At 31.5% G+C, this 27878-nt stretch overlaps 1 long non-coding RNA gene across 2 annotated transcripts in view; it reads left to right on the forward strand.

The window, feature by feature from the left end:
• Nucleotides 1–24203, forward strand: part of LOC138938555 (uncharacterized) — a 45847-nt gene extending 21644 nt beyond the window's left edge. For both annotated transcript variants that reach the window (XR_011447722.1, XR_011447723.1), the window contains exon 3: nt 23717–24203. This is a non-coding gene — a long non-coding RNA (uncharacterized lncRNA). The remainder of the gene's footprint in view (nt 1–23716) is intronic.
• The last annotated feature ends 3675 nt before the right edge of the window (nt 24204–27878 follow it).

The following is a 27878-nucleotide window of genomic DNA, read 5'->3' on the forward strand; positions in this document are numbered from 1 at the left end:
AAAAGAGCTTTAAGGATTTCTCAGTTTACAAATAAGTCGTCAAGCAAAAGAAACATTTCGATAGCGATAGAATAACTTAATGAAATAACAAATATTTTTAATAACGTTATATATGAGATTTTTTTATAGTTTGTCATTTATTAAGCAAATAGCGATTATAAAATCATCGACTGTTGATAGAAAATACGAGGTGATACGTAGAATGTCCATTATATGAAGAAATAACTATTGCGGAATGAAACAATTAAATATTTAATTTTATAAGCGCTAATAAAAGTATATTTAATCTATGAAGGAAAACTCTTGTGAATAATGTTATATAAAGTAAATATAATGTGTCTGTTACACGATAAATTTAACGAATAGTAAGGTTTTATAAGAATTTCACTTTTGCGTAAAATGTACGAAATACATTACGCGAATGACACGTGCGAAATGTATATCACATGACATGTACTCACGTAAACATCATTCTTTTAGAATGGAAATAAATAAATACGAAACAATTGTGTTATATATCGACGCTATCTCCCCGAACGTAATTTTCTTCGAAGCATGCATATCCACGTTTATTAAAAAGATTACCGTAACATCGATATAACCAAACTAATGGCTCTTACAATATCATTTTGTGAACTGCATGTACGGCTTGTGACCAGTTTCTAAATGTCACGATAATATTAGCCTGTGTAACAGTACAGGAAATAACAGGATAATAGGAAAGAGCTGCACATATCATTCTACTATAAATTATAGAGATGCTATTACTTCAATAATGAAAAGATCTTTTGAAACGTGATATTCTTATTTTTATTAATAAAAAAAAAAAAAAAAAAAAGAATTTGAGCAAGTTTTTTTTTCCATTATACCGCGCGTAGGATTCTTTGCACTTTCTGCGTTTTCTTCGAAATTATCAAAATTTTAAATAAAATATAAAATTTATAACTTTTTATCGGTTATTAAAAATCACGTCTTGCATATATATAAATGCATAGCAGTCTACAGAATCCGCATGTTGCTTTAGATGAAAGAACCATATTCAAAATTTCAAAATTGTGCGTAATCAATAATCTATATAAAATAAAATATGTTTAATTTTAGTATCAATGATGATGATGAATGTTTAACACAGCGTCCTTAGATGAAATTATAAATTTATAAACTTAACTTTTTAAACATTGCACGTCTTCCTGATTTGACATATAAATCCACAGCTGCATTAATTACTAATTACTATTTTTTGTCTTTTCCTATTTTAAATAACATAGTTCTAAAATATTAGATATACTAAAAAGAGCACGCAGTGAACATAGATATTTATCTGTAAATACATGTCTACAAAGACTAGATTCATGAAACTACGGTTCTCGCACGAATGATGTGATAATCCAACTACGATCTCTTTAATTACAATCTCTTTCGCTAAATTATACTGTTTAACACAGCCTCCTTAGATGTAAAATAGACTGTGCGAGACAATGTTCTTTTATATCTGTTAGAAGTGTGCGAGTAAAATTTCATTGCGCTTCTCAGTATGTATGCCAGATCAAAGTCAACCGTAGTGAACGAAAGATTTCCCCTTAGAACACAAATCATGGGTAGATGGCTGTATGCGGAATGCTTATGTTAGAGTATAGCGAGAACATAAATGTTCGACTGGTATGTATATGATCTCGTTAAAAGATTACCCATTGCATTTAAAGTACAAATTTATTATCTGGAGAATGCACAATGTAACTATGTTATTACGTAGGTCAGGTTTTCGCGACGCGGACGCGATTAGAAAATCTATGATTCAATTAGTTTACCTAGAATAGCACAGTAAATTTTGTAAATTAATTTCTTATGCATTTGCATATACGAGTCTGAATTTTCACAGATTCGAGAGAATGCACATTTATTTTATCATAAAATTATATGAATCTTATTATAAGCCTCGTTATCTCTATTGCCATTCAACTTGAACACACATTGGGAGTTTTATTATATAGCTTTAGAGAGATTGTATATTGTAAGTAAATTTGTCCGGAGTAAAAAAATATGTTGTTTGCAATGTTTGTAGAGAATCGATTTTATCAAAACCGAAGATAAAACATATCTAACTGTAAATTATATATATTATGTTAATATTGTATCACATATAGAATGATATAGGATAATCTGTTTTTCTTTTCACACATTTTTATCTGTTTTTGAAGTAAATATATACTCCATAGGCACATTAGATACATAAAGCGTATTATAACTGTGCTATTTTCGTAAACGAAATCGTTGTCTGACTCGAACTGAGGTTTCTCTACTTCTCGATCCTTGAAAAGCTTACGACCCACGCGTTGTAAAAGAGAGTTTCTTTTTAACGTGATGTATTTTAAATTTCAAAAACAATAAAGTTGAATGGGGAAATAATAAATTAGGAAGAAAGACATACTTTTTTGTTATCTTTTTTTTATCAATCATTTTTTTTTTATATACAAAGTTACAATATATCATATATTAACTTTAATTATACTTATAAATGTAGAGATAATTCAAATTAGTATAATGCCAAATATTAAGTTGAATAATTAGGTATATCATTAATTAATTTTTATCATTTTTTATCATTTTATTTTACTTTCTTTTATGAAAACGTATCTTTTTATTGTTATGTTTAAGGGGACATTTTTATAACTATTATATGATACATGTACAACACGATATATCACGTGTGTACTTGCAAAGGTTGAGTTGCAATGCATACCGAACCGTAGCGAGAACTATTGAGACCGATCTGCTTGCGGAATGTCTAAGTGTTTTCGTACATTTCTATTACAGTATTCTATACCGTGCTCTGTTTTATCGTGCATGAAAATAGAGCGCTTAGTATACACTTGGTCATTGATGGCACGAGACAAGAGCTTTCATATGGTAATATCGGTTAAGTCCAATAATAGAGACTCTTACAATGTTATCTATCTCTCTATGTCTTCTCCTTTAAAACTTAAAGCAAAGATTAATGATTCGAAATCGTGATATAAGAAATATTTTCGGAAAATAACTTTAAACTGTTTTGATGAAGCCACGACAATGAAATTAAATTAATATTTAATTACAAATAAAATATTTTTTGCAAATTAAATTTTCGTGATATAGGTACAAATTAAATCTTTAAAATATTTATTTTTAATAAAATTCTATTTTAGAACTTAAATGTAAAATTATCTCATCTATCAACTTATATAATTCGATGGCGTTTAAATAAATTTTTACTAAAATATCGATTTTTCGAATTGATTAAAGATTTTTTAGCTAAAAGATAGTTGTATATTTCCTGGATCAAAATGTGGATGTGTAAATTATGAATGTAATATAGAATATATAATTGAATATGTATAAAAAATACGCTGCTCCACAAATGGGAAATTATGTAAGTTGGGTAATACTTATGCAATATTTAGATTAGTTTTATCTACGTAAAGTAAAATATCTAAAAAAGGCAAATTCATTGCGTAAGATATTTTATGTGCGCACACATATTTCTACATATCAATGATATTCTATTATACTTACATTGTGGCACGAAAATCATATGGTATAATCAATCAGCAAAAAAGTGACGAAAAGGAAAACGAAAGTACACGATAAAAAATTTCCAAATTATAGTGCTTCAACGTATACGATCTCAACGGGAAAACACTTTCGCGTGATTGCATGTAGAGGAAACGTAATCATTTTCGTGTGTCTCGCAAGAAATATCATATTTCTGTATTCAATTTACGACGCATGCTTTCACTATCTATAGAACGCGAGAAAAAAATGACAATGTTAATTAGAGTAGCTGAATAAATCAAATTGAGTGGTTCTTTTTTCTCTTTCTAAAATCTTTTTGCAAATATGTTTGACTTATCTTCATATATTCTATGCAATGCTACATAAAATTTGAAGTATATTGCATTAAAAAAAAACCTTTTAAATTATTTAATATTTTCAATAAATTACTTTAGGTAAGAGATAAATTGCTATTTTATCAATACTCATTTATACAACTTCGTTAATTTTTTGAATTGCATAAATGCAATTATATTTATTATTAATTTAAAAATTACAAGATTGATTGCTCTAGATTTGATGCATTAAATCAAATTATATCTTAACTGTTGGAACGGACGGATTTCTCCAGCAATTCAAGCCTTAAATATACCGATAAATAAACTACCAATAATATTTTCTTCTATTTTACTTTCTTGCCATGATGGTCAAAGTTATCTATTTAATTGCATAAAAAGATATTTAAATGAAGAAAATGAAAATAAATTAAAATTTTAACAGCTAGTGCGTATTTAATATGCATACTCAACATCGATAAGATTATTTTCCTCCGTGTTCCTTCCTCGTCGTTAATTGAGAAAAGAGTGATCCTATATTTATGTTATTATGTGCATTATAATGTCATTGAAAACCGTGTAGTCTTACGTAATTATACCTTTAGAAATTGATAATGTTGACATTCTAGATATTCAACATATTGAAGAATAACTACATTTAATTACAAGAGCGCTATATTCAATATATCATGACTTTTATTGCACTAAAAACTTTTGCTCAAAATTAATATTAAAGAATGAAATCTTACATATATCATAATTTCGTAAATAATTATATTATTCCATATTATATTTTCGCTACGAAAAAAATAAAAATCATATATCTAGAAATTTGTAAATAAGATAAATATATTGTATATCACATAATATATTGTAATATCACACATTGCATACATATTAAAATTAATGATAGTTAGAAAGTTATTATCAAATTGTATGCCACGAAACGCAATGATTGATTGCTAAGAGTAATTTCAAATTAACATGAAAGTGAAATTATTATTGTGAACGCTGTTATAAAAAAAAGGAAATAAATGCACAAACTTTATTTATAGTTATTATATATAATTATATCTGCTTTTACGAGAAATTTATTATTATTTAAAGATTTTAATAGTTTCGTATTTCTACGCTATTGATAAATAATATGCATTCGTATTTAATCGTCATTTAATCGTATTTGCTCGTCAATACAATGATGTTGTTATCTGTGTGTGTGTGTATATATATGATTTACAATAATTCATAAGATATAAAATAACAATTAAGGAATAATTGATGGAAAAATGGCGAAATATATATCAGCATATGCAAAATAATAATAAATAATTCCAAATTGACTTTCAACTTGATTGAAGAAAATCCGAGTTCTTTATTTTATATTGCGCAATTTAAATTTCATTCACGTCTATAATAATTAAGAATTTCTAAGTAAAAAGCAAGCATGGAAGCATAAGTGCTGCTCGCTTTTCGATAAGAAATATATTTTTTTCTGATAAATCGAGTGTGAAAATGCATGTCGATGTGGCTGTGATAATTAAACATAAATCGTTTTTATTGCTGTGAAAATATGTCCGGTTTTCTAATCGTCATTTAAACACTCGACAGGTAATTGGGATCTGTTGAAAATTACACTTTCATTCTTCGTTGTCAGGGAGCTATTAATATTTAATGAATGAGTTCCACTCTTAACAAACTTGCACAGAAAGTATCGTAGCTTGATTCGATGGAAGTGTTTTTTAATCTGCAAAACTTCGAACATTTCAATTTTCTTGTAATATAAAATGACATATTGCTTTCGTGTATATCTTTTTACAATTGTTTTCTTTTGACAACCAAATAATGATCTATCATATTACACACACACACACATACACATACACACATATATATATATATATAAACGCCAATTTTTAAAATATATTTTTAAAATGTATACTGTGTATTTTGAAGCAAAACTTTAAACGGTACTCTAATTTTCGTTATTGCGTAAGAATTATAAAAACTTATATCTAAAAAATGAATAACGTATCGCGAAATAATCGAAAAAAGTAAAAGCTCACGCTGTAATATCCGACGAATAAAACATATTAATTATGAGCTATGCAATTTAGTAATCATTATACGATATGTATACGAAATCAATATCGCTGAAGAATATGTTATTATGATTGAGCACAATTTATATATTCCAGTCCTAATATAATTGCAAAACTGATACGTCGGATTCATTACTTGTTTTGCCTCGCGTTCTTTATCCGCGGATATTTGTTTTTCTTTTTCGGCGCGGGTTGAAACTGATCGAGCCTGATATCCGTCAGAGAAGCAAAAGGTAAATTCGTCTCGTAAACGCACTTACTTTTCTCCAACAGTTTTTAAATTATATAGTAAAGCGCAATCGATTGACACGTGGATAGAAAATGAATGTAGAATGTAGAATTGCGAAAATCCAGTTTTTTGAAATATCTAATATCAGGCTGTCAACGATAATCGCTTTAATATTACAATATTACATAATTGCTGCTCTATGGGCAAAAAAGATGTTTTTTGATTAGAGGAATAAACGACTATGACTTGACGGGTTGAGTACGATCATCATATGAAATTATTCAATATATGTATACTTACATATATTTATGTATAAATATTATATAAAAAATATAAAATTATTTTTAAGAAAAATTGAAAACATACACAATTAAATTATTTAGATATTAATCATGTATTAAATATAACTATTTAAACAAGTAGATATCGGAGATATTTTTTTCTCAATGAGTACAATAAGTTTTCATGATACATATGTTACGTATGCAAAACTTTTTGGAATAAGTTTGACTAGTAACTTAAAATAAAATATATTAAGGCTATTGTTTTATTCTTCTAAAAGTAAACCAATCGAAATATATGATTTTTAGCACTATTCTTCTTTCCCGGGAGCTTTCTCGTTCTCTCTTTTCAGTGAAAAAGATCATTGACGTCATTGCAATTATTAACAAGCATTATGTCCTGACAACATTTCTTTTAACGCGTTACAACCGCCACTCGAATTGACAGACGCGTATTCGTTACGGTTTATGATTACCATTATTGTTGTTGTAAGATTAAGATAATTCGTGAAAAGGAAATTGCTTTTTCGCGCAGAAAAGCTAAAAGAATTTTGCGTAGGTTGTTTTGCATGCTGAATAAAGTTCGCCGAGCATGTTCTATTTTCAACCTCACGTAATAACGGCTTTCTTATGCTTATCACAACTTTTCTGTAAGCTATGGAGATTAAAAAGCGAAATTTCTAATGTAAATTATTCGTTTCAATGTCGCAAATATAACACAGGGAATTAATCGTAAACGATCTTTAATCGGGAAAGAAGGGTTTAATCATTTCTCGAATCTATACGAAATGATGATATTTGTGTCATAAATAGCTATTTTCATTTTTTTTTGTACATCCTTTCGCATGTATCACATAAATTCCACAAGTTAAGGTTGTATCTCTTATTCCGGTTGTCCTTCTTGTCGTGGTATTCGTTAAGTCAGGCTTTCTTCTTGGACGTATGCAGATTCGCAGACAGCATCGGGGACGGTTGTCCGATAATTTCGTGTGGTTATACCATCCTTTTCCCTTTGCACATTTTCCAGGAAGCACCTTTCACCGAAGGCTAACAATCTTCTTGTTACGAGCGCCCGGGATTGAGAGAATTTTTCGACCTTATTGTGGCCGTGGGTATAGGCAGTAATAACCGCGGAGAAAAATGATTCGGATGCAGCGGAGAGCGGCATGAACGAACATATATATTATCACTGCGATGTGATTAACTCGTATATGAAATGCTGCGGAAATTAAAATTTTTTTTTTTTCTGTTTCCGATTGCTCTACATAATAACCATAATTAAAATATTAATTATGTATTATAAAACAATATTATTATATTCTACACACATTATAAAATAATATTGAATAATTTGTTCTACAAAAATATTTTTATATTTATAAAATTATAAAATACTAGTTATGCGTGTAATTATTTCTTTATTATTTTTATTATTATTACGCGTGTGTTACACAGATATATAAATATATATTATATATATTATAATTATAGTAATATTAGAATATAATTATTCTTTTGATAAGGTGTTAAGCAATTTTTTTCTATATATAATAGAAAAAAATATATAAAAATATTATAAGGAAAAAGAGAGAGAAAAATAGCGGAAGTTATTTTTCTGAGATTGCTATTGAAAAGAATGTATCGGTTCGTACTTACATACGCATTTAATCGGTAATCTGATCGTTTTGATTACATTTTTTTTTTTAGCAAATGCCAAACGTTAGAAAAAACTCAACATTGTACGTGTCGTCGGTGGTTTACTATAAGCAATCTAATTGTTGCCAATTACGCACGAGTGTTCTTCAGTATGCTAGGGGTACCAGAAGAAACTCGTCAATCGACGAACTGACGCCGTATACGGTTCGGTTGGCATGATCTGGATCATTAATCTAGCTTTAGTTCGTATAGCATTGCATAGTGCATTTGATGTAACTAGAATTAGGTATATATTGATCACGTATGTATTGATTTATTACGTCATGTAATCTGTCTCTCGATCAAAATGTTCAAACTCGCACGCTTGAAGATTGACGTAACTGCAAATGTTGTGGCAGCATTTTGCGTAAAAACATTAATGTCATTATAATGGCATATTTGAAGAATTTTTTGATACAAAAAATTCTTTAAATATATTATTACAATGATGTTTTTTTTATTTCAAATGAAAAAAATTTTTGTTGGAAATTATAAAATGGAAAAGATTATTAGATAACGTGTATCAGATTCTAAAGATGTTAAAAGGTCTTAAAACTGTCTTGATGAAATGGTTCTTAAGTAAAAATGATGGAGCTACTAAAATGTGACATACGTGATCGTTAATTAAACGGCACTTTACTGTGGCGAAAAATCGGTGTCAGGACAACAAGAGTGAGACTTTTCGGTGAAAGTGTGCAAAATGAAATATCGCGGTCTACTTCGCTAGATCGCCAGACGGATGTGTGATGACATTTCGCGTTTGCCTTTCATTTTCCCAAATTATGGCATTGCGTTATATTGTTATGTTCGCGACGCTATAAATCAGATACTAGAACGATTTAAATGTATGTACTTATATATTTTTTCTTATTCTCATTTTATATTTGTGTGTCAACATTTAATATAGAATAGATTTTCTCTCGATTCCTCTTTATTTTATTCAGAAATTTAAAATGCATAAAAATATTGAAGATGTTGATAATTGTTCGCTGCCGAATTTTGATATTGACAGACATATTAATTTCATAATTTTATAATTATAAATCTTTACATTATACTGACACAGTCTGATATTTGAAATTCAAGTTTAATGTTGAAATAATAATTGCACATAACTTTATATGTCATGACACTTAATAACGTGTGAAAATTAATTTAATATTATAGTATAAAAAAATGGAAACATAATATTCGTTGCACATTGATTCAGATTACACTTGTTCCGGATCTGCCACTTTCCGTTTGCGCTTTCATGAGAAACGTATGTTCCACGTTGCCTTCTTATCTCAGTCATACATCTCACGATGAATGCGTTTATACAGTCATAAAATCTTGTTTCCTTATGATAGAAATGTATCATTTAGCACGTGCTAAAAAATGCATTAAATAATTTGTGAAAGCTGATAAATGAATCAACCACTTTTGACTAAAACTGTTTAAAAGTTAATTTGACCAATATATCAATCAATGTATTTTTTACGCTAAGCATATGACGATTATATATTTGACGGTCTCGCTGTGCAGTAAACATCATTTGACAACGACCAAATATTGTAAAGAAAGCATTTCAAGAAATAGCAGATGTAAACTTTTAATTAATCCCTTTCTAAAAAAGGCATGAAACCTCGAACTCGAATATATCGAAGTGTTGAAGTCTCTTTTCCGCCATGTTGATTGGCTGTCTCGCTTGTGCGCTGCGACTTGCTTCATTCGTATTATTTGCAACTGTCAAATCATGAGAATTTTGACAGTTTGACAACTTGTGAAAGAAAAATTTAAAAGAAAGAAAAGTTAAAGAAATTGGAAAATGTCCACAAATAAAAGCGCGCAGCGCGCGTCTATGTTGTTCTAGTATTTATAAATTATATCAAATTTTTTGACGTACAATATTTTTTCCCGTACTTGCCGGTTTAAAAACGGAATATACAAAAATTAGTCATCTTTTTACACATATTTTAGAAACTGTAGAAATAGAACGGTGGTAATTCTGCGCGCTTTTCTCTTTAATTTTTGTTTTCTTATATTTCCAAGAAAAATTATTGATATATAGCTAAAAAATTCTTTGAAAGCAGTTCTAATGACAACATGAATTATTGCATAATCATACATAATCTTATGAGATATAGATTTAATAGAGAATGACAGCATAACGAGATGCTTAGAAATTCATATATAAGTTTTTTATGCACATCTACGCATCCAATAAGGACAGTCACGCAAAGCAGGTAGCATTTCGTCACAGTCAATATATGCGAGGTGTGCAATAAATCGTTTCCTTTGCGACAAGGACATGCTACATAACGGTTATTACGAGAAAGACACGGGAGATAAATTAAAGAACATAAAGGAGATAAAGGAGGACGAATCAGCGTGCGTGGGTTGTTTTATTTTATGTGGAAGGAGCTTAAGGTGAATTTACACGGTCCGCTTTTTTGTCGACCACATTGCAAATTAGAAAAAATATAATTACCTTACAAAAGCCTTTATTATTTGCGTCTGTACTAATGAAGAAAAAATATTATTTAATTATTTATTTGAATATTCAATAAATATAATTTAATTACAATTACATGCTTTAAATATGATTTAATTATTTATTTAAATATTTATTAATAAATAAGAGAGTTCTCGATTCTTTGGATTAATTTTGGTAAAAATTTATAACAATATAGTAAACAAAATCTTGTAGTAGTTAAGTAATATTTGATTTGAAGATATAAATCTGTATAAGATTTTATAAGTATAGAGATGATATTTATACAGAGTTCATGTGTAGATAATTATATCTTTACGCATATTGTAATGAAATTTGCTTTAAGTTATTCGATATTTGTCAAAAGTGCAAGTTTGCTTTTATACAATCGAGAGGTGAATATTCACGACGAATGCGACCACGAGATCGACTCTGCATTTTATGCGTTGTATTTCGCGATGTGCTCCTTAATTATTGTCCCGCGTTACACGCATTAAATCGGGTGAAGAAAAAAACGGGGAAGGAGACCCACGTGCATTGTTTTCGCCGAGACTTTCTCTCGGGCGATCTCACGAATCATGCGCGCGTGCAGCGAATCGGCGAAGGAAGTGCGATCGAAATTACCGCGACCGACCGTTAACGATTGCAATTGTGATAACCCGCAACCGCGTCTTGGCAATGGAAAAGCTTATAATATCGATCAGATATTAATATCTGCCTCGAAGGCGCACCGTAGGTCGAATATCGAACTCCTCGAACTTGATGAGAAAACGGCACACGACTACATGGATGATGATGAACGGATCCGCGATTAACGGAAAGTTCCGGCTTCTCGAGACAGTCCTCGTTAGCCTGAGATTAAAGATTGCGTATGATAAAGCGCATAAAGTTTGCATGCGCCAACTGTTTAAACCGCGTCGACTGTTAAACTGATCTACTTTTACATCTCGCGTGCAGTGACAAGCACTCATGATTTGCGGTTTGTCCGAATATCCGCGAATTACTACGGGTTGCTACGGGTTGCTATGGGTTGCTGCGAATTGCTACGGATTTTGTCGTATACGTTTAGTGAAAGTGACCGATCCGAGAGAGGCATTATTTAATATCCTAAGTCGCGTATGTTGCCACGAGGGAGAAAAAAGGGATACGACGACGTGTCCAGCTGAGCGCGCGACTTGAAAGATTCGAAAATCGCGAGGCCGCTCGTGCGAAACGAATTGCAACGTTCGACCGTTTCGGAGAATGTATCGGTTATCCGGTACATACAATGTATAGTGCAAACCGTTCTTCGGCCTTTCAATTCATCGAACTCTATTATTGCGTTGATACACTAAGTGTATATATTATATGTATACGCACGTGATAATACGCATAAAAATTTTTTTGACAGTAACCCGTTCCTTTTAATTTTTCATAATAAATATCTTGATGATACTCTCTAGATTTTTTATTGGAAACCGCTGAGCGATTTATTAAGAGAAACAGAACATTATGCATCGTATTATCATCATTTATTACATAATGTCTTACAGCTTTTTAATTATCGTTACGTATGGGATAGAAACCGATTTAATAAGTTCACAGAATATTGCGTCTTTGCATGATTATTTTAAACTTATTAACCTATTATTTTACATTAATGCTTTACATTTAATATAAAAGGCATGATAATTAATATGGGAATCGTATGTTTTTATAAAGGCGAAAGAAATGCCGAATTGTTTCTATAGAATTGATTTTTTCCCTCGGATCTGTTGTAATGGAAACACCTGTATAAATGTCATGCATAGTTTTAATTATACGTACTTAGGCACACGAGAATGCAACTGCATATAAACAGAGCGTAACCGATCTAGTAAAATAAATGAAAAGGTCAGATTGAAAATTGAAAGTAAATGTACAGACTATATAACTACAAGCTAGATGATTGACAAAATTTATTTTATTAATTTATTATCGTGCTAAAATATTTATGTTGGAAAATTAATGAATATATATTTAAAAAAAGAGAATTTTAAAATAATTTAGAGTAAACGCGTATGTAAAAAAAAAAAAAAATTATTTTTATATACTCTTGACGCGATTATATAAGAAAATGTTTATTTAGGATTCTTTTTTTACTTTCTGCCGATTTTTTTTCCCTCTGTAAGTATAAAGTTGATGAAAGCGTACATCTTTTTATATGCGATTTTCTTTTAAATAATTTTGATTAATAATAAATTATACATTTTTTTTAAAGAATTTGTAAACGATAGTTCGAAGGCCCCATTGACAGTGTCAGGTTAGATATTGAGTCTCTCGTGGAAAAAAAAAAACGGTTGTTATCTTTAACGATAGTTATCTTAGATTCTAGAAATGCTAAACATCGGACACTTCCTGTAAATATGTAACATCCTGGTCGATGGTTTTACAATTTCCGCAGTAATTCGCGATTACTCATCGCTTGATACGTGATGTACCTATCAATCGATTTTAGTTTAACAAAAATTGGCAATGTATCCGGTAAGCAACTTTCCAGATTCTTATAGAGTATTCGTTTACTATATAGCAGTTTCATTACGCAATTAAAATAGAGTTAGTTATAGATGGCGATTTATCATATAAATGATTACAAAATATATCCGTTCATAGAATGCGACCGGTTTTACACGATGATAAAAGTTTTATTTTTTATAATTCAATTGTTATATATATCGCAGTTTGAACCAATTTTCCAGGATTTTTTTTTTTTTTTTAACAAAATTAATATTGCTGTTTTTAATTCCTCATCTGGAATTGAAATCTAACTAGAATTGAAATCTGACTAAAATTAAAATCAAATAGATGTTTTATATTTAAACTTTAATACGTATTTTGCCAATGGTGAAATACGTATTTCATTAGAGCTTACGAATCGAATCGGGATAAGATACCAATCAATGCACGAGCTCTAATATAAACACCGGAATGTCAACTAAGCACGAATGACTGTCATGCGAGATATAATAATTTTTATTCTACCAAGTACGGTACTGATATTTTTAAACGAATTTATACGTGGTCAACGAAAGTTAAAATTGCGAAACGATACACATTGCACAACGAATAACAAATATGTCTGTCGCACGGATATCCCGCGGAATAAAAAAACATAACTCGCAAAATATGCTGGCAACTTGAATATATAACGTTGTACGCAAGAGTTGAAAAATTTTGCCCGTATAAATGACAGCAATAAAAAATAGTTTTTGCCGAAAGTAACGTGTTCTAATCAACGAGCTGCTATGCCGTGAAACTGCAAGCTTCGCAGCGTGATACATATTCAAATATTCAATATCGGCTACGTGTAGAAGGAACTCGTAACATTCTTATAGCATTGGCTGTACTTTCCAAATACTATTCCAAATACTATATTTTTTAGAATATACATATATATATATATATATTTTTTTTTTAAATCTCGTTTATATATACTTAGTACAATGTGTATTCATATTGACGGATTAATATCATAATGCAAAATTGTGCAAAATGCAAATTACGAGATGTATATAATTTATGAATTAAAAAAGAACAATATTTTTTCTATTCATATAAAATAATTAAAATGCTTGATCCATATGTATTGGAAGTGCAACACTCAATTTCCCAGCAATTCCGAGTACTTCAGGCGCTGAAGAAGTCATTAAGCCGTGCGATATCTTCATCGTCTTGAAACATATACACTTTCTCGTGGCTGCGGTTGTGCGGGTATTTGGAACGTTAATAAACGTTATCTGCTAATTATACTTTTACGTATAAAGTATGTGCTGAATATACATCTTGTTTTTCTATCGTACTCTGTATATCTTTTTGAAAGGACTTTGTACTAGACGCAAACGTTGTACTAGATGCAACGATAAATATCTTCATAAATATTAAAAAAAGTCTCTGAAAAAAAACGCCAAATCAGATATGACGTTTTATTAGAAATTATTGGAGATAATTATACAAGATTAATATAAAATTTAAATAATGATTTTAAAATAACGATTTAAATGAAAATATTATTTGGCAAAAAATGAAGTAATTATGCAACTTTTTCTGTGTGTATGGTAAATTCTTTCAATTCTTAGCCAATCGGGGACATTCGAGGCTTAAATGATGCCATACGTCTTTTCCTCTCATATTTTACAGCATCTCGATGCCAATGGCCTTTGTATTCACCAAACTGGTCCATTTGTTTTTCCTTTTTCTTCTCTCTCTTTTTTTTTATTTATTTAACTAAAAGATCGGGAGGGAAACGATTTCGAATCGCGAGCAATGGTACTTCGTTACCACTAGTGTCTATGGACGCGGAATGCATGCTACCTTGTAAGGACTTGCGTGTTACGCGCTGTAGAATTACCGCGTATACGTGCTTACATCACGGTGGCAGACAGGCGGAGGAGAAAACGAAGAGATGCTACGCTTATCCGCAATATATATGCAGGGCGTTCGTACCCGCCAGCACGTGCTGTCCTGCTGGATGTATCTCCGCTTGTTGCAAGCTTATCTTCGCCTGACCGCGCAGTACAGTGCGCTCATAAAAGAGATGTACTCTCTTTACATTTATAATTTGATGAGAAAATAGATGAATTAAAAAAATAATGTCTGGTTGTGATAGAGAAAAGGGCAATAACTTATAAAAATTTAATTAATTGCGAACACGAAGATAATGTTAATCAAACAATATATTGATTAAATTTAATGAATTTAATTAAGTGGCTTGATCAGCGTAAAAAAGAATTTGCGTGAATTTATTTGAAACTTCCGGCTGCTAAATTCGAGAACAAACTACCGTTATACATGTCTTATAAAATACGGAACGATTTCAGGCATCTTACAAGTGAAAACTTCTCTAAAATTATTTTCATTTTCTCTTTCTCTATTTCTCGTTTCCCTAGTTTTCCCTGTATTATTTTTCTCACACTAGGCAATTTTGCACAATTCTCGCAGTAGTCTGAATTCCGCGTGGAAAGCAACTTGACCTTCCCACGATAACGCCGAGCGAGAGAGCAACAGGACCGGTGAATGTGCGCGGCGTGTAATGCGGGTGACGCGGCTTTCGCGGAGCATTACGTATCGCGGAATGCAATGGCAGGCGACGAGGACGACGGCATGAGCCGTGTTCCCGATGGCGAACCCTACGTGTTCGAGATTTTATCTCGTACGTCTCCGTCGGGAGTCCGATAATATTGCATCGCTCGCGCGCGCACCGTAAAGATCCGCAAGCCAATTATACCGATCGGTGTCGTTTGCATACCGACGCGAATGCACACGGAGATCTCGTAGCGACCGAAATGCATGCCGAAACGTTCCTTGCGACCTTTCGTCGCAAATTTAACTTTTAAACGATACACACCGTATCTTATCCGAATCAAAATATCAGAACGTAAACCGAAAATAATGAATAATGACTGTAATGATAAATGACTGTATGAATTATTCTCTCTTATATCTGTATTCTATTACTACGGATTTTAAATACAAATTTACTAGTAAAAAATTTAATAATGTTTGAAAAAAATGAGAAATGGAAAAGTATAATATTACATAATATTATATTTTTCATAGATGTTAGAACATTAAACATTTATCATAATTTCAATTTTGAAATACACATTTACTTATCTTTAAAAAACACGGCGCAAACAATAAATGCGTTGCCGAGATGCTTATTGTACGCCGTGTATGACGTTTGGTACTGACGCTGTACACACGTCCTGGGTGAAAATTATTATTAATCACTCACCGGAACACGTGGGAGCGCGATCAATCGTTGATCGACGGTTCTCTACGCCGCACAATCACTTAATCGCCCCTTTGGAAATCTCTGCACACCCATTCAGTGATCCCGTGTGATTGCCGTGTGCCGCGAGTGTTGCCCCCATGAGCTCGATAATATTTTCCATTATGCGACATTGACGATCGAATTATATTTGCATAAACGAAAACTGGCCGATATCGATTTCAAGACGACCGACGATGTGCATTTCGCTTTTCCGCGATGTCGATTAATCGTGTGATTCACGAAATCGGCTTTGTGCTTACAGCCCGATATTTAGCATTAAACATTTTTTTAGTACAAAATTATTTATAACATATGAGATGTGGAAGCGTGAAGAAAACTAAGGGAATAAAAAATTAAATAATAAAATTTTGTATATATATACTTTATATTTAAAATCCGTTAATGGAGGTAAATTAATATAGTCTTATAGGTAACTTCTAATTATTTGTCAAAAATTAATATATTTATTGATTATATTTATAAATTAAAAATATATATTACTGATATATGTCACACGTTAAAGTATTTGATTGTTTTCCATTAAAAATGTGCTTACTTTATATAATATTTTTAAGAGAAAGTTTATGTGTGTGTGCCTTGCACAACTATACAACGATCCGAAATCATTATTGCCAGAAAGAAAGATAGATACGAGACAAGGATTTCAAAGTTATAAATGTGCATTTATTTCAGATCGTGATTGTCGAGTTAATTTGCCGAAAGCATCAGGTTACGCCCTCGATGAGTCGCGATTCTTTTCGTAAAAGGCGGACCACAAACCGCTCGTTAAATTTATTAACGAACTGTGAGTCCTCCTTTCCGTCTTTCATACTCGAAATATCATCGAAAGATATCAGAATACTAACATCTATATTTGCCACATTTACGTAATATCGCGAATATTCATATGCATTCATCAGCAAATCGCATATTTTTCTCACGTAATGCGACAAAACAAAAACAGCGTAATTATTATCAGATAAATAAAGATGATTTGATTTAAAATTAATTTGCATTAAATAATCGCATACTTAATAATATTATAGCATGCTGCATAGCATAATGCAACGCTGCATACGTTTAAATAATATTTTCAAATAACACTATTAAATAATACGTAGATATTCCGAAAATTGGTAATGTTAGGCGAAGAAAAAAGACATATAAAAAATAAAAAATCTAAAAAATATGATATTGAATGTAAGTAAAAACTGGATCAGACACATTAAATTTTTTCCTTTTAAAACTAATATAATATTCATCAAATTCTAATTATAATGATAAAATATAATATCTTTTTTATTATACTTCTTTTTCCTATATTCTTGCTCAAGTAGATTTGAGAATCATGCGAATACATAAAGTTGATTTTCTTATGAGCGCATTTTTCACACACATTATCTTTAAAAGTCATTGTACGCTTTCAATCTAATTACGAAATGTAGCATGAAATGTCGCTCGAACATTCTACGCGGGCAACACCTCTTATATCACAACCAGAACGCGAAGGCATTTTGAGACACTCTGTTCATGCAACGGCAGTGTGCCATTCTGCGTGAAATGTGAGCACACAGCAGAACATATGTTCGTTAAACCAGTTTCGTTAGTGTCGGTTAAACATTGGCCACATTCGATGCCTATCTAATGACTCGTTAATTATAATATTCGCGCGCATACCTCTCCATAATCTTACATAATTCGCTATAATATCTAATTATTAGATTCGCAACATCTTTAAGCCGCGAGTGTTCACTCTTATAGGTGCAATGCTCTCGAAATGCTTTCGCTTCCTTATGTAGCGAAATACTGTCGTATAAATAATCATATCTATCTAGAAAAAGTTGAAATAAATAGTGATCACTAATAAAATATTCTTTGAAGAATTAATTCCAAATTCTATTTTGAGACATCGTCTCACCTCTTTCTCTTCTTTCTTATTGATTTATAAATTAATAAATAATTTTGTAGATCGTGAAAATTATATTCGCTGCAATTGTCTATTACCTACAAGAAGATTTGCCCGTAAAGTCTGTCCTGTTTCTCTACAACGTACAGGGAATTTATGAATCTATAAATCTCGTTAACTCCGGAGTCAAGTTTGTCAAATATAACCGCTCCTGGTGCTCTTTAATTTCCCACGAGAATTTAATTAAAGTAAGAGAGGGTTCGCGACTCACAAAAACTGGAGCAGGAAACAAAACCTGTCATATAAAATATCGGGTATGTCACGCGCACGCGTCCATTTCATTGTCAGATTAAGATATACGATTAATATTATCGTGGACGTATGAATGTGATATAATGGAGTATTATAACGGCAAATAAGAAATATATGAAATAAAATTAGTTTTATTTATTCCGTAACTTTTTTCATCTCGTAATATGTTAATTTTGGCGAAGTAATATAAAATAAATACGATTATGTGGTAACGCAATATTTTTTTAATATTAGATAAATGTTAATTTATTAATCGTTCTTTTAATGTTATTCGTAATTCCAGGTAAAGCATATAGTGCAGTTATAGTGAAACAAAATATATCACGATATTAAACAACTTTATATTACATAGATTCAAACCGATAAATCTATCGTAATTTATATTAAGTCATATAGCAGGATTTATTAAATTTACATTATTGATTAAGCATGTGTATTATTTGTAATGTTATCGAAAGATCTCATCACATTTTTATCGAAATGCGATTAACATTTTCGTAGGCGCATTATTTATCTTGTCAATCTATAAATAAAAATCTTACCTGACTCTTACGTCATAACCCATATTTGCATTTTATTCTCTAGGTTACAAGTAATTCCAGTCTTTTTCGTTGCGCATTCAATGTAACGATATAATCAGATTTATTACGATAACACAGTGTTTTTCAATTTGAGTTGTATGAAGAAAAGAAATCATAAAAGTCACAAGACGTAACAGATTATACGTATACTAGTACGTTTAAAGGAAAATTATCTCATATACGTAATTAAAAATTTTCTAATATGTATCAACTTTATATAGGTAATCAAAAATTTCTTTCAAAAAATTAATTTCAAACAATTTATATGATAAACATGGAGTTTCATTGTTGCAATTATAATTGCTACATTCGCAACAATTTATATATGATTATAATCGTATCAATTTAATATTATTGAAAATTACTTATAATTACGCATATGGACGCACACAGTGCAATTATAAACTTAGCCGATTTCGTATTTGTTTGTCGATTCTAAATCGTACGCTTCCCGAATAATATGCATGACCGATCGCTTGTTAAAAGAATTACATGCTAGTGCTGCGAGAATGTGCTACAACCTAATTAATTGCATCAATGTGCAATTAAATTTCAAAGGCCGTCTTTTTCGTATAACGGGTTACCTCGCGAAAGTCACGCGAAGCTAATGTCGACACGATTTGAATGATGCGACATAAATGTACATATATCGATACGCAATCATAGTTTAGGCATTTTTATTTTTATTCTTGTTAACTATTTATGCCGACGCGTATAAATTTTGCGAAAACGCGCTACCTTGATAGCGATATTTCAACGGTCCTATTCAAAAATTCAGGCACATAAGAGACATTTCTTGAAGACATATTGATGTGCTTATACAAGCTTTTGTTCGCTGAATATTTAATAATCTAATCTTATCGCCCCCGTAGAGAGTTTTGCGTATACTTGCTTTTATATTCGTAAAGTAAAAGAAATATGGATTTTATACATATATTTAGCAATTAAATATGAATAAGAAAACATTAATATTTTTTTAAATAATATAAATTTTAATAACAGAATAAAATCATTATAATATTAGATTAAATTTTTTTATATAAAGATTTCCAAAAGATTTTGCATTACGAAACACTTTTCCGCATCCAGATTTTTAATTAAGTCTGACTACCTATAGATTTTGATTTAATATTGAATATAGTAAAGCATAATTTTTATTATTACATAACATGTCCGAGTAGCGCCGATCCAGTTTTGCTTTTAATCTCTTGAATATCTGTTATTGAAGTGTAAAAACTTGATAAAAATCTTGAGAGAAAAGAGAATATCAGAGAAAACATTTGCATTACACTCTTTATTAATGTACAATTAATGTTATCAGAGCAACTATAGAAAACGTTAAAAAGAGGTTTAGTATAGTATCAAGTTACAGTTCTTAATACAGTTCTCTTTGGTAAAGAAACGGAATTTTTGGCGCTCATATTTATATATAGACCGTTAACAACTTCATCTAATTTACGAACCAATAAGAAATAACCAATGTGGTAATGACGCTTTCAATAATTGATACGCAATCGAAAATTTGCAACTTATCTTTTTTGAGATATTGACCGAAATACGAAAATGTCAGAGTAGATTCAGATAGCAATTTTTCATCAGTGCGCCTTTATAAAGCTCTATTAACTAATTATCATGATGATTCATGCGTATAAAAAATTGATTGCTACGGTCTCTCTTTATTAATTTATAATCGAATAGTAATCTAGCAGTGCGTTCACATCAGGTGCTCGAGAATAGTGCAGTACCGTTTTTTTTGTCGGTTTAATCACTGTATACAGCATGTATCTAAAGTGCTGAAAGAGTGAAAAGAACACGTTCTCTCTCTTTCTGTCAAACGCGTCTCGTGTTAAAGGGAATAAAAAGTCTGATATCTGTACAGATCAGAGCAGTAAATTTTGTAGTATATTCCGCATTTCTCTGTCACGCGCCAATGTATGCAGCATTTCTCTTAGTGAGAGAATTCAGAACATGAAGATTTCGTGTCTCGTATTATCCGAGAAAATTGGTTTGCTGGTGATAGTTCTATCACGGCCGCGCATACCATCAACAAACGCGATGTCAACGTCATTTTCGCAGCGGCATATTAATATCAATGTCTTGAGAAAAGTATATTCTAATGACGCGTGTCTGCGAGATGCTCGTGACAGTTTGACGGCCGTTTTCGCGGCGCGCAAAATGCATTGCACGGACGTTATCAGTTTTATCGGAATTTTCGTTAATATGGTAGATATAGCGGTGCTTAGCATTGTTGATCGTTGAAGCGTGAGAGACAGGAAAAAGCAAAAAAAAAAGAGAAAGAGTCATACAGTGCTCTCTTTCTATGCAATACACCCGCATTTATTCATGTATAAAGGAATGCATGACCGCACGGATGCTGAAACATGCTTCTTTGTATATTTTCCTCATTGTCAGTGTATCCTTTATATATCCTATTATTCGCGCATTCGTGATATATACAAACAAAAGATACTTTTGTCTTTCATAAAAAGGAATCGTGCCATGCTACTTGTTTTCGTTTTTCTCTCTTCTATCTTTTACATATTCCGAGAATTTCAAATTTTTTCATCTATCTGTACTCGTGTTTCTCAAAATAAAATCTTTTAAGGTTACATATGATTTCTGAAAATTTTTTAATTATTTATAAATCTTTTCGAAGCTCAAGAATAAAGGAAAAAAAGATATATTATAAAAATTTATTGTATTGATTTTTTTTTGCTTTACAGTTAAATATATTTTAATATATATTATTATCTCGCATTATTAATTAATTAAAGGTATATTGCTATTGTTTATCCAAATCAATTTTTTATTTTCATTTTGCTTTTGTCACTTTGGCATTCATGTAGCATCGATATGTGTACGATCTAATATCGGACATTGTTTGCTTCATAGTTAGTTTGAGAAAATGCGATGTATCGCGAAACGTCTCACATTTCTTATGCATTGACCTACATATATTATGGATACGAAGGATTCCTTGCAGCGGCACAATTTTCCTAAAGAAGAAACGCCGCTTTTGCGATTTTCTCGGAAAAGTATCGGACGATTGTGAGCGTTTCAAAGAGTCGCATACATGCAAGAATGCACATATAAATACAAATTTATCGGCACAACTGAATCCATTTTAGTTGCAAACGTTACATTGTGCGCCATACGTTGTAAAAAGTTTAATCGTATATATTGTATGTTATACGTATTCAGGAATTACAAAGAAATCTTAATATGGGTATCCGCGTAGAAGCGAAACATTTCCCACGAGTTGTGCGAAGTTGTCAGGTAGATTTTCGAATTATTATGGAGCGATATATAATTCTACAAGATATTTTTTTTATCACATTATTTTTGAGCTTTCTATTCTTTAACGTCGCCGCGTAATGTCGATCTGCGGGCAGATAGCAAAACCGCTTTGTCCTTAATTATTCCGGGTCGAATTTCATATAGTTTCACGTGTCTACATATTCGTCTGCGGAGAGAAACCGCGGAGAGTAACACGGTTTTCCGCGCACGAGAGAAGAAAGTGTTTTCCACACGCGCGCACGTGGTTTTCTCCGTGGCCGCCACCCCCTATTTCTGCGGTTTTACGTGCGCGTGAGATGTGAAATCCGGAGCGAGCAACGATGATCGTTAATACGCCCCGGGACGTTTTTCTGCGGATTTTTTTTTTTTTTTTAGCCGAACGTGTTGGGCTGGGTCCGGGCGATTTACCGGGCGATAGCAGTCCAGTCACGTGTAATTGGTGTCATTATGGCTTGCCAAGAGTAACTGTTGCACAATCGGCGCGCGCTCAGAATGTTTGCGGGATTATCCGCGCTGCCGGAAACGCTCGTGCTCAAGATCGCTACCGAGAGCTCCTGACACATTATCTTCCGCTTATTTACATAAGTGATTCGGCGCGCGTCGAATAGACGAAGCGTTAATTACCCCTTTCGGACACTCATGTCGCGTTACACGAGCTTCATTGAATGCTGCTGTCGGCAATCTCTTTTTTCATGTTCGTGTAAAAGAGATTTCAATGATATTATCATATGATTCTTTAATTTTCAGAAGCATTCTCTCATACATACAGTGGATGATAGGCAGCTATATCAACTACTTGAAAAATATGAAATTATAAAATAAATCCATAGCAATTATTGTATCGTATTTTGCTTTCATCATTGCGTCATTGCATCATAATGCTTGCTAATGTTCGACTTCATCTTTTAATTACAATCCCATCTCTACCAATTATCATCGATTATGATGAATCAATTTTCTTTTACGCGAGAAGGTTCGAAATAACTATATAAGATATAAATTAATGAAGTTTCTTTACGCCATTTATTTACTGTCACATTTTTTGGAATTTTAAAACATTGTTTCATCAGTAATTATAGTACTTGCCGTTACGAAAGTTTATTTTACAAGCAATAACTTTCCAGCTTCCTTCAAAGTCTATGTATCTTCACTGTGTTTATGTATCTAATAAATGAAATTATTGTTTCAGGTGGTCCTCTCGGCGCGTGTCTGTTGTCATGAATTCAATATAAGATAAATGTATATGGTTCTCTGATGATATTGCCTGATCAATTGTTCAATTACAAGAAAGCGTGAAATTTGTATAAAATATAATTTTATCAATAAAATTGTAAATTGGTGTGATTTGTCGTTAATATTAGAAAAGCCGTATAAATATCATCAGCAGTATCCAATACGTGCTATAAATATTCTTAGATATTATTAATATGTAGTATAAATACATTTAATACACATACACACATACATATATGCACGCGCGCGCGTAGTGACTTGGAAAATCAATCTAATTTTTTGGAAATTTCATAAAAATTTCTAATATAATGGAAAAGAAAGAAAAGAGAATAAACATATAAAAAAGAACTTTTTAGTATAGCGTGTTATCAGAAGAATGCAAAAATTAACTTTGTAAAATTATATACATATATAATGTTTTTTAATTTTGGAAACACGATCAAATTTGCAAGTCACTATATTATTTCATGTTTTAGTATCGGGAAAGCTGTGAAGGAAAATAAATCTGTGTAAGTAACGAGCTTTTTAGTAAAGAGAAACCAAGTACCTTTATCTAAACAACAATTCATTTATTCGATATATTCATTTCCATCGATTCATCTGCGACGATCATTGAAAGTGAATCTTATAAATTCGCCTTTATATCATAGACATCGTCTATACGGGTGTTCTACATCCGATCAAGTACCCGGTCCCGTTGTTCTGCGCAGAATGCGCGATCATTTATGCGTTACGTCATTGGTTCGTGCACCTAGTATCTCGATACGATTATGTGATCGATATTGAACAGTCACGATCTACATTCACAAAGATACGAGAAACGTTGTAAGCTATCCGCGTTTCAAACGCTTTTACTTCGCAATCGAGATGCGGAGCATCGTAGGTAGAGATAACGATGTAAATAAAGTAAAATACACCCGTCTTCCCATCTATTGGCGATCATACGTGAAAAGAACTATGTGAACGGAAAAGGGAATGAATGGGAGAAGACGTCGGTTCCCGCAGCTGCATTGTGACAGCGTATTTTATCCCGCGATGTCAGGTGAGGAATAATTATCGTTACGTTTTTAAAGTATCTCTCGTGTTCTCATTTAGTTGTCATTTAAGCGAGTGAATTTCCCGGAGATATTTTATTCTTGATTCACGTTGTTACCGTTTATCCTTTTCTTGAACAATATGTTTGTCCGAGAGGAAAATCTTTCAAAATACTATCTTTAACATATAGAATAATGTATAACGAATAAAATCCATTCTGTTAAAATTTGATTCTGATTAGAATTTTTTCCATTAATCCAATAAATTAATTGTGCAATTGTTTTCCAAACTGGTCCGAATAATTGAGAACCTCAATTAATTCGCGTTACATAATTTAATTCGTAAAATACTCGGCGTAAGTAAATTCTTTTTGATGTATCAATTTTATGTTGACTATAAAAAAAAAAAAAAAATAAAGTCGAAAGATGTATTCAGTTCGTTAAAAGGTAAATTCCATGTTTGTAGTAGCCGTCAGTCACTCAGTTACAACTGAGATTACGACATTTGTATCTCTCTTTGTTCTTATTTCAATCTACACGCCTGAACAGAGCTCGATTTAACACGGACTGTTGTTTCTGCAAGAAACGTCTCCGGAAGAGGTGGATAGAATTTTTATCGCCAAGCATACACATATATTAGTAATATTTCTCTACGTAGATGAAGGTAGGTCATAGCATACTAAAATTATTAGTATGCGTCTTTTGTAACATAACTTTCCAGGAAACTCTCTACATTGTGCTATAAGATTACCACGTTACAACGGTTATATTAAATTATTTTAATTATTAATAAAGAGAAAGAGAGAGAGAGAGAGAGAGAGAGAGAGAGAGAGTATTAGCAAATTCCATTAATTCTACAAAATTGAAAGAAAACTTGTTAATACGATTAGGATTAATACGATTAACTTATAGTAAATTTAAACAATTTTCTTTAATTTTTTTATCTGATTTCGAGGCTTTATATTTCATATCAGAAATCTGAATTAAAGTTTTAAATTAAAACAGATATTTACCGATATTTAAATTTATTTATTTACTTGTTAGTGTAGATAAATCTTTCTCTCAATATAGAATTCGAAAGTAGCGTAAAAATTAGGCGATTGCTTGCCATTCGCGTAAATCTTGTCTCGAAATTCCTTAACGGTATTATACAATATATATCATGCTGGTACACCAAAATTAGTATTCAATTCCGCCAATTTTCGCCGATCACGTATAATTTAAAACTGTCGATTTTAAAACTAAAGCTGCGTAGCAAGGCTTCTATATAATTATAGCAATTAATAGGCATACCTAGTTGAGCAACATACATGTTATTTTTAGTAGATCTCTCTTCCTATTGTCCTCTCAACAAAGCGATTTTTTATTCTATAAATAATAGAAATCTGTGCGTTTGCAGATAAGGATAATGATTATCCTAACGGCGCTTGGTACTTTAGTGACTCATCACGGCAGTTCAATTCGTAGAATTATTTGACAGGTAGCCAAATGTTACTATAATAACGACATTGACAGAGTTTGTTTCTAATCCGCGATATAATTTATAGCTCTATTACACCGTCTGAGCTCTAATGATTATACCGTCATGGTCGATAATCATCTCTCATTTTGACTGGAGTCATGTTAGTTACAGCGTACACAGCCTATGAGCGCACATTAATTACAATTTTAATTAGTGTAAAAAAAGATTTATATATACCGGATTTCCCATATTAATTGTATTTCCTACATTTTTATTTACACTTCCTCCGCGGTTAAAGGAAGATCAATTGCGAGTTTGTCAAAGAAACAGTAGTCGTAGTATAAGTAAAAATTAATGAATCTTTGTAATTAAAAAGTACTTAATCTTTTTAAATTAATCAGTTAACATTCTTAACTAGGAAAAAATCATATATACGAAATGCTTTATGATACAAATTATTACTTCTTTGAATAGTTGAAAGTGTTATAGTGGTTAATTATGCAAATGTTCTTAGCAAGACAAGTTTTTCTGTCCGCGAGAAGGAATCGCAATCTCGTACTCTTAGTACTTTGCGTTTGACGCGAGATCTATTAGCGAATTCTAATCATTTAATTATTTTACTTATCTGTTTGTGAAAAGTCATTTCAGCTTCGGTATTATTTAAATTTAATGCAGATATCTCGTGTCCGTTTCTTCTCATCGCGCAAATGTCATTTCAGGACGAACAATTAAAAGCGCAGCAATAAGAAGAAGAAAAACTGTTGCTTCATTGCAAACTAAACTTTCACGCGAACAAAAACTTGGCGTGCCTATAAAGCGAGGCGAGGCGGCGGAACACTTTTTCACGAAATTCGGATCAGTGAAAGTATTAATTGATTTGTAGCGCGCAGCTACGTATCCGCGTATATTTGATTTAATTGTTCGCTTTTATATATTCTCGCAACGTAGCGCTCATTAAGAACGTAATCCATTTTCCGAAATATTTCGTGATTTCCTCAACTGTTCCTCTCGAGATCTTTCACTCGCCAACGTATCATTATGCGTTTTAATCTTCTTTTGGATAACGGAAGAATATTTTTATTCCGTGCCACGCTTTTGTCCATTCTTGTTCATTGTAGCGATTGATTTATGAATGAGTAGAATTCTTTATATTCACTCGTGTATGTAAGTTTTTCATAAAATGCAAATTTTTAAAATTGTTTATATGATTTACCAAGCGTTTTATCGATCTTATCATAACTATCATTTTGATAAAGTTGCGATAAGGTAAGAAGATAGTATATTAGTATTAAGAAGTTATGTATATACAATATTAAGAAGTATTGTGTATATATTCGCATGTGTGTTACAATGTGTATTAATCCAATACATTCTTCACATGCATTCGCTGAACAAGAGCGAATGCATACTATTAATCCGAGTCAATTGCGGAAAAATGAAGCTAGATTTATTAACTGTGGAAAATAATTGCAGTCTATAATTATTCTAAGCTTTGGTGAGTTAATTGGTTGCGATTATGATATTTATGTCTGTATGGATTAACAATATCGTATGAATAGAAAAGAAAGTGTTTGCATAAATAAAATGCTATTATCTACATAATTTTAAATATATATATACAA

The sequence above is a fragment of the Polyergus mexicanus genome, unplaced genomic scaffold, assembly GCF_030449975.1.
Source record: "Polyergus mexicanus isolate NDT 795.1 unplaced genomic scaffold, iyPolMexi1.0 SCAF_13, whole genome shotgun sequence".
In the NCBI taxonomy this organism is placed as follows: Eukaryota; Metazoa; Arthropoda; class Insecta; order Hymenoptera; family Formicidae; genus Polyergus; species Polyergus mexicanus.